General features: G+C 42.2%; 1 long non-coding RNA gene across 1 annotated transcript in view; it reads right to left on the reverse strand.

The window, feature by feature from the left end:
- LOC138793927 (uncharacterized) overlaps positions 1-13,232 on the reverse strand; it is a 34,917-nt gene that overhangs the window by 18,727 nt on the left and 2,958 nt on the right. The window contains exon 2 of the long non-coding RNA XR_011363371.1: positions 10,854-10,988. This is a non-coding gene — a long non-coding RNA (uncharacterized lncRNA). The remainder of the gene's footprint in view (positions 1-10,853; positions 10,989-13,232) is intronic.

Here is a 13,232-nt window from a genome sequence, read left to right on the forward strand (position 1 = left end):
CAACTACAGTATGTAAAAGCTTCATTTGTAACTAGAATGTTCAGAATATTAAATAATATAATTTATTTTTAAAAATCCAAACAATCAGATTGTATGATTTTTAAATAATTATTTTGCATTTTATTGCATGAAATATTTAAATGATCACCTACCAATCAAAAATTCTGGCTCTCACAGACCTGTTAGTCTTTCTTTAATAAGCTCCTCCTACTCTGCCCTCATTACCTGTAAAAACTGCTCCTGTTTGAACTCCTGTTTGTTACCTGAATAGACAACACCTGTCCACACACTCAAACAATCAATCAATCACACACCAACCTATCCACCATGGTCAAGACCAAAGTGCTGTCTTAGGAGATCAGGGACAAAATTGTAGACCTGCACAAGGTTGCGATGGGCTACAGGACAATAGGCAACAGCTTGGTGAGATGGCAACAACTGTTGGTGAAATTATTAGAAAATGAAAGAAAGAAAAGATGACTGCCCATCTTCCTTGTTTTTGAAGCTTCATGCAAAATCTTGCTTTGTGGGGTTAGGATGATTCTGAAAAAGGTCAGGAATCAGGGGAGGACCTGGTCAATGACCTGAAGAAAGCGGGAACCACAGTCTCAAAGATTACCATTAGTAACACATTACACAGTCATGAATTAAAAACAATGCAGGGCAGCAAGGTCCCCCCGCTCACACCAGCACATGTCCAGGCCTGTTTGAAGTTCATCAGTGACCATATGGATGATTCTCAAGAGGCTTTATAGTAATCTGGGCGGCTCCCCCACCCATATGTAGTCACTGCTCTCTGCCTGTCAGCGCGCTTGGAGGGGATGATTGAAAGGGAGAGAGGTCAGTAACGGGCCTCTCTGCCTGTCACTCCTCCCTGCCTAGCTAACCGCAGCTGCCACTCTTCCTGCGCGGTTCTCTTCCAGCACAGGCAGTGTGTGTGTTAGAGATGTGTGACAGAAGTCCCGGTGGCCTGCACTCAGTTAACCCTTCCTCGCATGAGGGTGTAACTGTGCGTCCTCATGCGGGTGAGGGCGTTAAGAGAGGTGTCGTGTGGCAACCCCGTTCTGAACCGCTGCGTTCCCAGGTGCTATCTGCAACCCGGGACTGCGGCTATTAGCGGGCACAGTCCGATTGCTGTGCCCACTAATTAGCCTTTTAAATGCAGCTGTCAAAGTTGACAGCTGCATTTAAAATGCTGCTTTTTAAAATATATCTATACTGCATAGATCTCAATGAGAGATCAGAGTAGTTATACTAGAAGTCCCCCATGGGGAATAACCGTAACCCCAGGGGAAATAACCGTAACCCCAGGGGGAAAAACCCTAACCCCAGGGGGAATAACCCTAACCCCAGGGGGAATAACCGTAACCCCAGGGGGAATAACCCCAACCACAGGGTGGAATAACCCTAACCCCAGGGGGGAATAATCCTAACCCCAGGGGAAATAACCCTAACCCCAGGGGGAATAACCCTAACCCCAGGGGGAATAACCCCAACCACAGGGGGTGAATAACCTTAACCCCAGGGGGGAATAATCCTTACCCCAGGGGAAATAACCCTAACCACAGGGGGGGAATAACCCTAACCACAGGGGGGAATAATCCTAACCACAGGGGGGAATAACCCTAACCCCAGGGAAGGAATAACCCTAACCCCAGGGGGAATAGCCCTAACCCCAGGGGGACTTCTAGTAAGTGTGTAAAAAAAAGTTTTTTTATTGATAAAAACCCCCCAAACATATTTGGTATTGCCGCGTGCGTAATCTCCCGAACTCTTAATTTATTTAACTCCTGACCTCTCACTGTAAACGGCGTAAGCGCAAAAAAATTCCAAAGTGCAAAATTGCGCATTTTTGGTTACATCAAATCCAGAAAAAATGTAATAAAAAGCGATCAAAAAGTCGCATATGCGCAATCAAGGTACCGATAGAAAGATCACATCATGGCGCAAACACCTCACACAGTCTCATAGACCAAAGGATAAAAGCGCTATAAGGCTAGGAATAGAGCGATTTTAAGAAACATTACTTTTTTTTAAAAGGTTTTAATTTTTTAAAAGCCATCAAATAAAATAAAAGTTATACAAGTTACATATCGTTGTGGGTTTTTTTTTTTCCCCCAATTTTACCACACATTTAATTTTTTTCTGGTTTCGCAGTGTGCTTTATGTAAAAATTAAGCCTGCCATTGCAAAGTACAATTAGTGGCGAAAAAAAAAGGGCTCATGTGGGTCTGTAGGTGAAAAAATGCGAGCCCTATGGCCTTTTAAACACGAGGAGGAAAAAACGAAAGCGCAAAAACGAAAATTAGCTTGGTCCTGAAGGGGTTAATTGTGCATGTGTCTTAATAGCACACACAATTGAAAGGTGCGCTCACCTGGGGAATCGAGGACAGGAGTCCTCACCGGAGGGTCCATTGTGCCAGTCTGGTGTTGCCCCCATTGGGTTGATGGGGTGATGCGCCCTGTGCGGTCATACAGGTCACATACCCCTAAGGACGACCCCTGGCTCCCACTACACCAGTTTGTCTTCTATCTCATTCATGCTTGTTGTACTTGCCTTTTTGTTATATCTTTTAACCCCTTCATCATATGTACCGTCCAATTAATGGTGCAAAAAAATAATAATAATAATAATCATTATAATAAGAGAAATGTGTGTAACATACCTCATGTGAGAAGCTGAATACGTTCCCCGTTTTGATTCTTTTTTGTCTATCTTGTTTTGCTTGCAATAAAAAAAAAATGTATGAATGTTTCTCTGATATTGATAATTCTCAACAATTTTCCGGACACTTCGGCTCTAGCTTATATTATGATGCCCTATTAACATGAGATGAGCCTGTAATACTAGATATGGAAGATAGTAATCACTTACACTCTGCTGCCACAAGGTGGCGCCTATTACCCACATGTGAAAATCATTGCTAGGCACTAAGTGATACACACGTCTCTGGCCTTTACCGAAATATAGAAAATTGTCAGGTTTAACCTGAACTAGCTTTAGTAAAGGTAGCCTGTCATGTAGCCAAAGTACAAGGAAACAACTCCACTGAATAGACCATCTATGAGCATTTGAGATGAGAATTTAATACAATGAGAATTGTGTAAAAATACAACTTTTATTAACCCCATAAGGACCGGGCCAATTGTCACTTTTGCGTTTTCGTTTTTTTCCTCCTCTCCTTCTAAGACCCATAACTCTTTCATTTTTCTACCTACAGGGCCATGTGAGGGCTTGTTTTTTTCAGGAGCAGGTGTACTTTGTAATGGCATCTTTCAATCTGCCATAAAATGAATGATGGAACCCCCAAAATATCATTTATGGGGTGATCTTGGGACAAAAAATGCGATTGCGCAAATTTTGGGGGGCTTCCATGTTTACGCAATGCACTTTACGGTAAAACAGACAGTTTTTCTATATTCTATAGGTCGGTCTGAACACGGTGATATGCAGGTTTACTAGGTTTTCTAACGTTTTACAATTTTTTTGGGCAGTAAAACCTTATTTTTGCAAATAGGTGTATTTAAAATGGCGATATTGTGACTCTTATTTTTTCACCTACGGGATCGTTTGGGGCATCATTTTTTGCGTCATGATCTTTTTTTTTGTTAGTAAAAAAATTTTCTAGATCAAACGTATTGATCGCTTTTTATTAATTTTTTTATACATAAAATGTCATTTAAAAAAAATCAATCTCTGCATTTTTTTACTGCTTTTTGTTCACCGCGCATGAACAATATTGTTTTATTTTAATAGATCAGACGATTCCGCACGCTATGGTATATTATATGTTAATTAACTTTATTATTTTTATGTATAAGATGGGAAGGGGGGTGATTTTCACTTTTATTGGGGGGGGCTATGGGACATTTTGTAAAACTTTTATTTATTTATTTACACTTTTAAAGACCCCTTAGGGAACTATCACTTGTATATATATATATATATATATATATATATTGGATCAGTAACACTGATCCCTGCTATGCCATCTGCGATCTTCTGATAGAGTCTGCCTGTGGCCTGTGGCAGACTTTATGAGAAGATCGGCCTGCACAGTGGTAGGTAACGGACCTCCGGCAGTCAGGCCATGCGATCGTAACCCCCGCAGACACGCTGGGGGTCCCGATTGCTTAGTGACCGGAGATGCTCCAGTGACTTATACTTAAACGATCGTGGCGGCCCGCCATTGAGGGTGAGGGCCTGGCTGCAGATCAGCTCAGCCCATGAGCCGCTCCATAGCCCAAGACCCCGGCAGGGCGTACATTTATGACCTCCTGCGTTAAGCCACAGGCAAAGGGGGGCGTAGATGTACGCCTGTGGTCATTAGGGGGTTAAACACACTTAACAAGCAACTATGTTGCTTTGATAGGAGAAAGGGAAGTGAGGGCCCTGATATGCCGTGAGAGCTGAAGCACTGACCTAGATAAAGGCAGTTTCCACCCCAGTAATATTTATAAGGCTATGTTCACACAATGTACGTTTTGTATAAATCACGGCTTTTTTTTTTTTTTTTTTGCGGAGACAAATACTGCAGACATGTGAATAGCCGTATTGAAAGCAATGTGATCAATGTGATCTAGCCCCTCGATAAAACGTTTGGCACTACTTTAACATCCCTCTTTAAGGTGAGTCAAAGAACTAGATGTGAACTTCGCTTTGCGGATACTAGTTTGCGGAGATGATGTTTGTCATAAACACTTTGATGAGGAGGTTTATAGATGGAGCAAAGTTTCAGAGTCTAAAGTGAACTTATCTTTAGACAAGCAGGTTACAAGTCTACGGACTTACGCCATCCTCCCCAGGGCTCTACAGTGGGAAACAAACTTGTTTATAGGCAGTAATCCCAGTTTGTGGGAAATCATAGTACGTAATACACTCACATTTAACCTTTTAGTTCTCAGAAATAATCCTACAGTAAGTAATAAGCGTAAAGTAGCTGAACGCAAAGGTATAGAAGGGTTGCTCAGATAATAAAGCAAAAATGTAGATGTAAGAAAGTAAATATATAGTGAATATATTACATAAAAATATAGAGATCAATCATATTATACTATACTAATAATAATAATAATTCTACAATAATTATACAAATAAATATTATTATTATTATTATTATTATATACTGTAAAGGATATGTACAAAACAAACATTTTTGGGCCTATTACACAACTCGCTAAAGTGACCGAAAATGAGCGAAATACACACCTAGTGATCAAACAACAAAATTCCTCATTGGCTTTAGACATGTTAAAAAATCACTGTTGTTAGTTCATCTCATAGGTTGTTTTAGATTTTGTCTTGAGCGACATCAATAACAATCGTATTCCCTTCAGGTAAGATACATGTTAAATAATCCTCCTTCCAAAAGACTTACAAATTCTTCTGTGCCTGTTATTATCTTTTCAGTCTCCTCCCCCCAGTTCTAAGCTGCTGCTTTCTGCTGAAGACACAAAAAAACTGTTTGTGAGCTGTTCTCACCATCTTCCTTTTGAGATGGCTCATGTAAACAGTTCCCTGGCGAGCTGTCTTTGCACTCTGTAATGAAGGAAGGATTATTAGCAGTGAGGTCATCAGCAACTTGACCTCAGATTAACCCTCCCAGCATCACAGAGTGCAGAAACAGGCGTGCTGTTTACATGAGCTGTCACGAAAGGGAGGGGGAGACAGAAAGAAAAGCTCACATACAGTTTTCTGTCTCTTCAGCAGAAAGCTGGAAAACTACTAGTTTTTTTCTGGAAATCACCTCATAACTCTAATGTAGTCCTTATTTGATACTTAAAACCACGTCAGTTGATTTAAGTATTAAATAGCGGCCGTTCCTTAACATGCTATGGCGGCCATGATTACAATGATGGCCGGTGGTACATTATTTCAGGTTAGATTTGAGATGGCCCTTTTGGGTGGGGCTAATTTTAAAAAGTCCATTTCATTTAAAGGGTTTGTCCAGCAAAAGTCATATAGAGTTATAATTTACTTCTATTTAAAAATCTCAAGCCTTTCAGCTGCTGTATGTCCTGCAAAGAGCGTAAAATAATGTCCACTGTTCGCTCAATAACGGCCGGAAACTAATGACACGAACAGGGAAATGGAAATCATTGAAGATGTAAAACAACGGCCATGATTTTAAATTAAAATGATGGACGTTATTTTACTAAAAATAGTATAAAATGTGTTACTTCCTTTCATCGGCCAATGCCTCTACTGTCTGTGAACTGGTAACAAGACTGGTCAGAGAGAGTCTCAAATAAGTGCGGCTCCAGACTACAATGAGTTACTGTAGTTTGCAGTCTGTAGGTCACCGAGGTCTTTACTGTTGCTTTATTGGAGCAATACAAACTGTATGTAAATGGGAATAACTTTTTAGACAGTCATTTATCTTATTTGGAGGATCCCTTGACTACAAGATGACCAGCGGTGGGGACCTTCAGCAGTCAGCTATATATTATCAGGGAACATGCTGGCAAGGAGGTAACCTGTATTATTGGTTCCCCTGAATGATCAATTATGTATAGACCAGTGCTGGCACGGGGATTATGGTGCCGCAGTCCTTTTCTTGAACTGGTTCCAGTGAACAGCGTCAGTCTATTACCGAGCACCAGCCCGGCCTGAAGCACTGGAGAGTTGAGGGGGTTTCCTCCCAGCACGGGTCTATTACCGAGTACCCGGCCCAGAGCAATAGAGGCCGGCCGGTCTCTATTGCTCCAGGCCGGGTACTCTGTAATAGACCGGAGCTTTGTTGGGGAATCGGTCTGCGGATCAAAAAAAGGACCGTGACAGCAACATCCCTATGCGAATGGGATACCGTAGCCTTGTAAAGCCTAAGATGTTATGCTGCTGTTATAGTAAAAAAAAAAAAAACAATAAGGCAGCCATACTTACCTATTGATGTGCAGTGTCCCAGAGCGAGTGTGGCCTTTGCTATGTTTCTTGCCCACCTGTACTCAGGCACCTTTGTATAGCACCCTCTCATTGAAGGGTATCTGCACTCAACCTATATTTCCTAATAATACCTGTATTTTCTATTTCTGCCTGCACTTCCTATTTTCTGCCACTAGATGTCACTGTATTGTATGCACTGTATGCGCAGCTGAAGGAGATTGTTCACAAAGGGTTAACTGACCAACTGCCACTGTTGTATGAGGTGATTTTCCTCTGACCAATCAATGAGCTGGGTACAAGTGATCTCACCAATCACTGGACAGAGTAAAGGCCTTCCAGTTGTGTTTTGCCCAATCAGGGAGTAGTTTATCAGCTGAGATCTGGTTATTGTTGCTGTCAGGATTTCTGTAAGGGAGCTGCTGCTATGGCTCCCATGTACAATGACCCCCCCGCCCCGATGGCTAGCTTGACCCACAAGTTGGGACCTACGTTCCTGCTCTATGTCACTCTGTGCCCATAGACAGCAAAAGGGTGGAAGTTCATACACATGGGTGTAGGAACTCTCTGTCAAAGCCCACAGCTGAGTATCTTAGGGTCTAGGTAGAGGCCCTAAGTCCACTCCTCTCCTACAGTCAGTCTATTCAACTACATTCAAGCTACAGTATCCAGTTTACTTTTCAAGTAAATAGATTCAAAACATTATCCCTCCAGCGAGAAGCTGCATTCAAGTCTATGTATCCAGCTCAAGGGACTGAATGTATATATTGCTCCTCTATTGAAAGAGAGAACTTAACTGCATTTAAGGATTTACAGTAAATCGGTTCTTGTTCAAATTCAACCAAGACTCTGGTTTTCTTCACACTTTACCTATACCTATACTAAGACACTGTATGGTGGGCGCATACTACTCCTGGCCACCGTGACAAGTGCCTTAGGTACACCACCATCTAGCCCAGCGACACAACCCCACCTGGCTCCCCTGGTCACCACACATGCTCCTCTGCTGTGTCTCAGCCAATCACACCACTGTCCAACCGCAGACAGTGATTGGCTGAGCAGGCTGTCACTAACTGACACCAGAGGGCATGGAGTGAGCACGGACAGGTAAGCATGACTGCTTTGTTTTTTATTATACCAGCTGCACTATATCTGCTATGGATTCCATTCTCGCAGTGGAATGAAAATCCGCTGCGAGAAGGGAGCACCATAAACTTTAATGGCAATCAGTATTGCAGTGGATTTCAGTGCGAAACTCTCAGCATGAAATCTGTTGCGATATGGTGTAAAGGTACCCTGAATGTGCTGTATATCTGTTAGGAGGTTACGGAAATCAGCCTAGCCATTGTATTCTGACCTGCACATCTGTTTTTTTTCCCCCAAAACGTCAACCCGAGTGTTACCTAGCATTGGCATGTACCCCAGTTCTGGACTTGTGTTCATTGGTACAACTGACCATGGCGCTGTTCTGTATCATTACTGAGCAATATATGGTCAATGTATAGGGGAACATTGTCTATATATTGCTTTTTTGAAGCCAAAATGGAGATTGGCTGCAAGAAGTGTCTCCTGCTCTGGGGGACCCAGCATATCCATGCATTACTTGGCATTCCACTGATTCCAAGGAGAACTATAAAAAAAAAGTTTATTTTTCTTGTGGAGGCCCCTGAAGAGCATGGAACACTTCCTGATTCCCTGACAGATGACATCAAATTGCTGGAAGAACCAGCAGCGGAACTAGTACTCCTAATGTGCAACTTATTGTTTAGACCCTTCTGCGCCGGGGAGCAGAGAAGAGGCGCAGACACCGGGAACGGGGCCCAGGTGAGTTAACTGTTTGTTTTTTTATTAATTTAGCTGCAGATAACCCGTGCCTGACTGCAGCCAGGCTGCGGTCAGGCAAGGGTTAACATTTTCCGGCGTATAAGGCGAACCCCTGACAATCTGATTAATAGTCAGGGGTCATCTTATACGCCCAGTCACTTTATACGCCGGAAAATACGGTATAAATATATATATATTTCAGTTATACTTACCTGTCCAGCCACTCCAACCAATCACTAACCCTGATGGGACAGCACCTGTGATTGGCTGAGTGGCTTGTCATATAAAAAATCAGCTTCAGGAGCTTCAGGAGAGGCTGAGGTGAGCGGGGAATGCTGGGAAAAGGCAGCAGGACACCGGGGAATGTGGACAGGTAAGTATAATATTTAATATACTTTCTTTATATACTTTCTTTATATTATTTTCTTTTCACTGTCATTAGTCGTCAGTCCCGCATCACTATTACACGCAGCAATGCACAGTTGGCAGCCTATGATTCTTTATAAATTGTTTATACATGAAAGATAACGAGGACGAGTGGGGTCCTGCCTAACGTTTACACGGAGCGATAATTCGCCCAATCGATCGTTTAACGATTTTGAAGCAACGATTTGGTTTTTATAACGATCAGCGTTTAGACGAATAAATCGTTACAAAAATCGTTTGAAAAATCGTTATTGCGATAGTTTTTTAGATCGCTTAAGCCCATCTTTTACATAGGGTAAATCAGTGAAAGACTGTTTACACGAAGAGATCTGCGAATTTTCAGCGAACGACGAACGACGCTTTAAGAACATGTTGAATAATCAAAATGAATGATTTCTCGCTCGTCGTTTGTCGTTTGCTGTGTTTACATGGTACAATTATAGCTCAAATAAGATCGTTTATGCGAAAATTCGGACGATAATCGTTTCGTGTAAACGCAGCATAAGTCGCACCTTTAATGCTTTGGTGCTGTAAAATAAATCCCATATTTCTATGCTACCCTAATGACAGCTGAGCTCGCCCTCTAATGGTCGGGATTAGAACAACTTCATACTGTGAAATCAACTGGTATCAGAAAGTTATACAGATTTGTAAATTACTTTTATTTAAAATGTATTTAAGTCTTCCAGTACTTATCAGCTGCTGCATGTCCAGCAGGAAGGGGTGTTTTCCCTCCAGTCTGATTGTCAGGAACTGTCCAGAGCAGGAGAAAATCCCCCGTAGAAAATTTCTCCTGCTTTGAACAGTACATGTCATGGACAGAGGTGGCAGCAGAGAGCACTGTGTCCGGCTGGAAAAAATACACCACTTTCTGCAGGACATACAGCAGCTGATAAGTACGTGAAGATTTCAGATTTTTAAATAGAAATAGTTTACAAATCTATATAACTTGATTTAAAAAAAAAATTATAATTTTTCACCAGAGTACCCCTTTAATTTTGTCATCCCTACACTGATATTGGGGGGGGGGGGGGGGAATTAACATAATTGTGTTAAAAAGTTACTTTTACTCATGCACTTAAAACTGCAGGTTACAGATTCTGGCGAAACACATACCAAACGGATAATAGACATAACCCATTAAATATAGACACCTCAGCCTATACGTATAGAGAGATTTCCCTGGTGTAGTCACAGACTGTACACCACCAACATAGAGTGGAGTGAGGGTAAGTTGGTGGATTTGGATACACAAACCATGACTGATAGCTCAGCCCTAAGAAATAATCGCAGTTGACTCTGCTGAATGCTATTGCTGCCACGATGGATTGGGAATCAGGTACAGAAGTTCCGGCAGTAAAAGGTTTCAGCTTAATCGGTTCTGACTGGATTACACAAACTTCAGCTCTTCTCACAAAGGCCGGTGACAAGAGCCGTGCCGAGATTTTTGTAGGTTTAATGGAGCATAAGCGAGAGCTGAGTCACATTATTGAGAGAAAAATTTTCACACGTTTTATTAGATATCACGGAAGCTGCCGTGTACTTTTAGATGACACATTATATTACGAGTCAGTTACTTAGGATATAGGTGTGAGGAGCGAGGAGGTCAGATCAAGGCTACAGGACATACCTGAACCTGCACCGTGAGTTGTGGTGATCTCTATGTGAGAACTGTTGCCAAGTGCGAGAACATTTTTTATAGCTGTACAAAAGTGTCGCATACCTGCCATTTCCCACCAGCCATTCAGGCAGTGCCTGGTCCCCATTGATTAGCACTTTCTGGTCCACATCTCCACTTGTGAAGGTGACCATAAAGTTGATGTTACGTTGGGTTAAAATTTCAGCCTTGTATTTGCTTCTGGAAGAAGGAGAGGAAAGCTGTCAGCGGCCGATGAGCGCAGCACCTTGAACGTACATCGCAGCCACAATACAGACGCAAGAAAGAGACATTGTTATATAAACAATTTATGGTAAACAACACGTTGTACCAGCCTGACTGCGCAGGACAGGAAACTACTGACCATCTATGGATTGACCTATCAGAGTGTGATATGTATGTGTCTTGTGACTTGAAACCCCGCCTGTATTGAAAGTTTATATATTTCATGTGAAACTAAATAAAGCGTTGAGTGTGCACTTGTAACTCTGCTGAGAGAGGAGGTTATACAGTCTTTTTGCCTGGTGTTCTGTCCTTGTCGCTAGCGCTCAGCTTACCTAATTTGGACAGGGATAGTCTCTTGGGAATAAGGCAGATAAAAAGCAAATCTGGCCTTATCACACTCACATTAAGGTCCTTTTTAAACAGAGTGATTGTTTGATTAATCAGGCCCATTCTGGCCGTGTAATAAAGAGCCCATCATCGGCTGATCGTTGTCTCCAGGGAAGTTTAAAAATCATTGGGCGCTGAGTGTAATAGTAATGTGCGGCTGATGGGTGATGCAAGGGTAAAGAAAGTATAAAGGTGTATACTTACCTTCCCATGCTCCCTTGGTGTCCTCCTGGCTTGTTTCTGGGATTACAGGCTCACCGCAGGCACCTCCAGCACTTACAAACCTTTCTCTGAAGTGAAAGGCCGCTCAGCCAATCACTGGTCGTGGAGGTGTCCCGTATGAGCAGCCTGTTACTTCAGAGATAAAACAGAAGTGTCAGAGGCAGGGGCGGCAAAAAAAAATCCTTGAAAATTTTGAAAAATCTTATTTATAATTTAAATGTTTCAAAAAATTGTGATCATTTAGATTTACAATAAATGTACATTTGTTAGAAGGTTAAAATTTTAGTAATAATTTTCTAAATAAATTTCTATATCAAATTTATATAAGGATTGGTTCAGTTTGGAAGTGGATTTGGGGGACTTGTGTATATGAAAAATTGCACCTTTCAAACTATTAAAGGTGAGCAAAAAGCAGCATGTACTGTGGGGCAGGGACTGAGCAGGGCTCAGACCCCGCACTCGCTCGGGTGCATGCAGTCCAGCAGAAGCTGCATGATCCATGGGTCTGTGTCACCCATGGATGCAAGCAGCTGCAATAAACAAGTCAGGGAGTTCAGATAGTGATGTGGTAAGTGGCCGCTGCTAGCACTGGAACACTTGGAAGAAAAGGATAAGGCATCTGCTTGGATCCCTTCAGATGGGTCCTGGCCTCTAGGCCAGGATCTGGAAAGTCTTTCAATAGGGACAACAACTATCTCAGCCAGACTACTGCTTATAGAGCAGAGTGGTGGTAAGTAACCTTGACAATTTGTGTAATAGGACATGGTAAAAGACCACGCACAATTCTGGATGAGTGTGGTCTTTCAATATGTTGAAAGAGCGCGGTTCGTACAGCGACCGTTCTGCTCTGGGTGACCCCATGTAATAGGAGCCGGGGTAGCAGACCGCCACTGACTCCAATGGGGAGCCTGAACGATCTAAGGATTATTTGGGCAGCCCCTCCTGCTGCTCCCTGTTTGATCTGAATCAGGGGAAATAAGAAAGCCCCTTTAAGCCGTGTAATTCAACAATAAAAGCAAATGGTGGAGAGAACAGAAAGTAGGAACCAGAAAATGTTGCTTACATGGTGAAGGAGTTAAAAAAAAAAGAGGAAATTATATTTGTGTGACTCACATACTGGAAATGTGCTAAAGGTCCAAGAGAAATAAAACATTGGCCGGTGGCCTCATTCTCTTTACTCCATTAGTCATGAAAATGATGGAGTATGTTGCTGAAGGCTGATACAATGTGAAATCCCTTACAGTACAGGATAATGTAAAGATGAGTCTTAAATCTATAGCATGGAATTCCTAAGTTAAACATAATATGTACTAAAGTTTAACTCTTTAAGGAATTGGCTGGTTCTGGCCTTAAAGGGCAATGAACCTGATTTTCCCCTGCAGCTCCATACCTGATAGTTCCGCAGCAGTGCTGCTCCATCATTTTTGTGCTGTCTTTGACGCGCTACCAGACCGGCATGATTGTGTATATATGAATAAGGAAGGCGTCACTGAAGGAGGTGGTGGGCAGGCTGAGGGGGTGCTCTGGTGCCAAGAAACGCCCCCAGTGATCCTAACAAGCACATTTTCATATTTACTCTTAATCAAATGGCACAAAAACAGCAGGGCCTTT

This window comes from Dendropsophus ebraccatus, chromosome 5, assembly GCF_027789765.1.
Source record: "Dendropsophus ebraccatus isolate aDenEbr1 chromosome 5, aDenEbr1.pat, whole genome shotgun sequence".
NCBI classification, from domain to species: domain Eukaryota; kingdom Metazoa; phylum Chordata; class Amphibia; order Anura; family Hylidae; genus Dendropsophus; species Dendropsophus ebraccatus.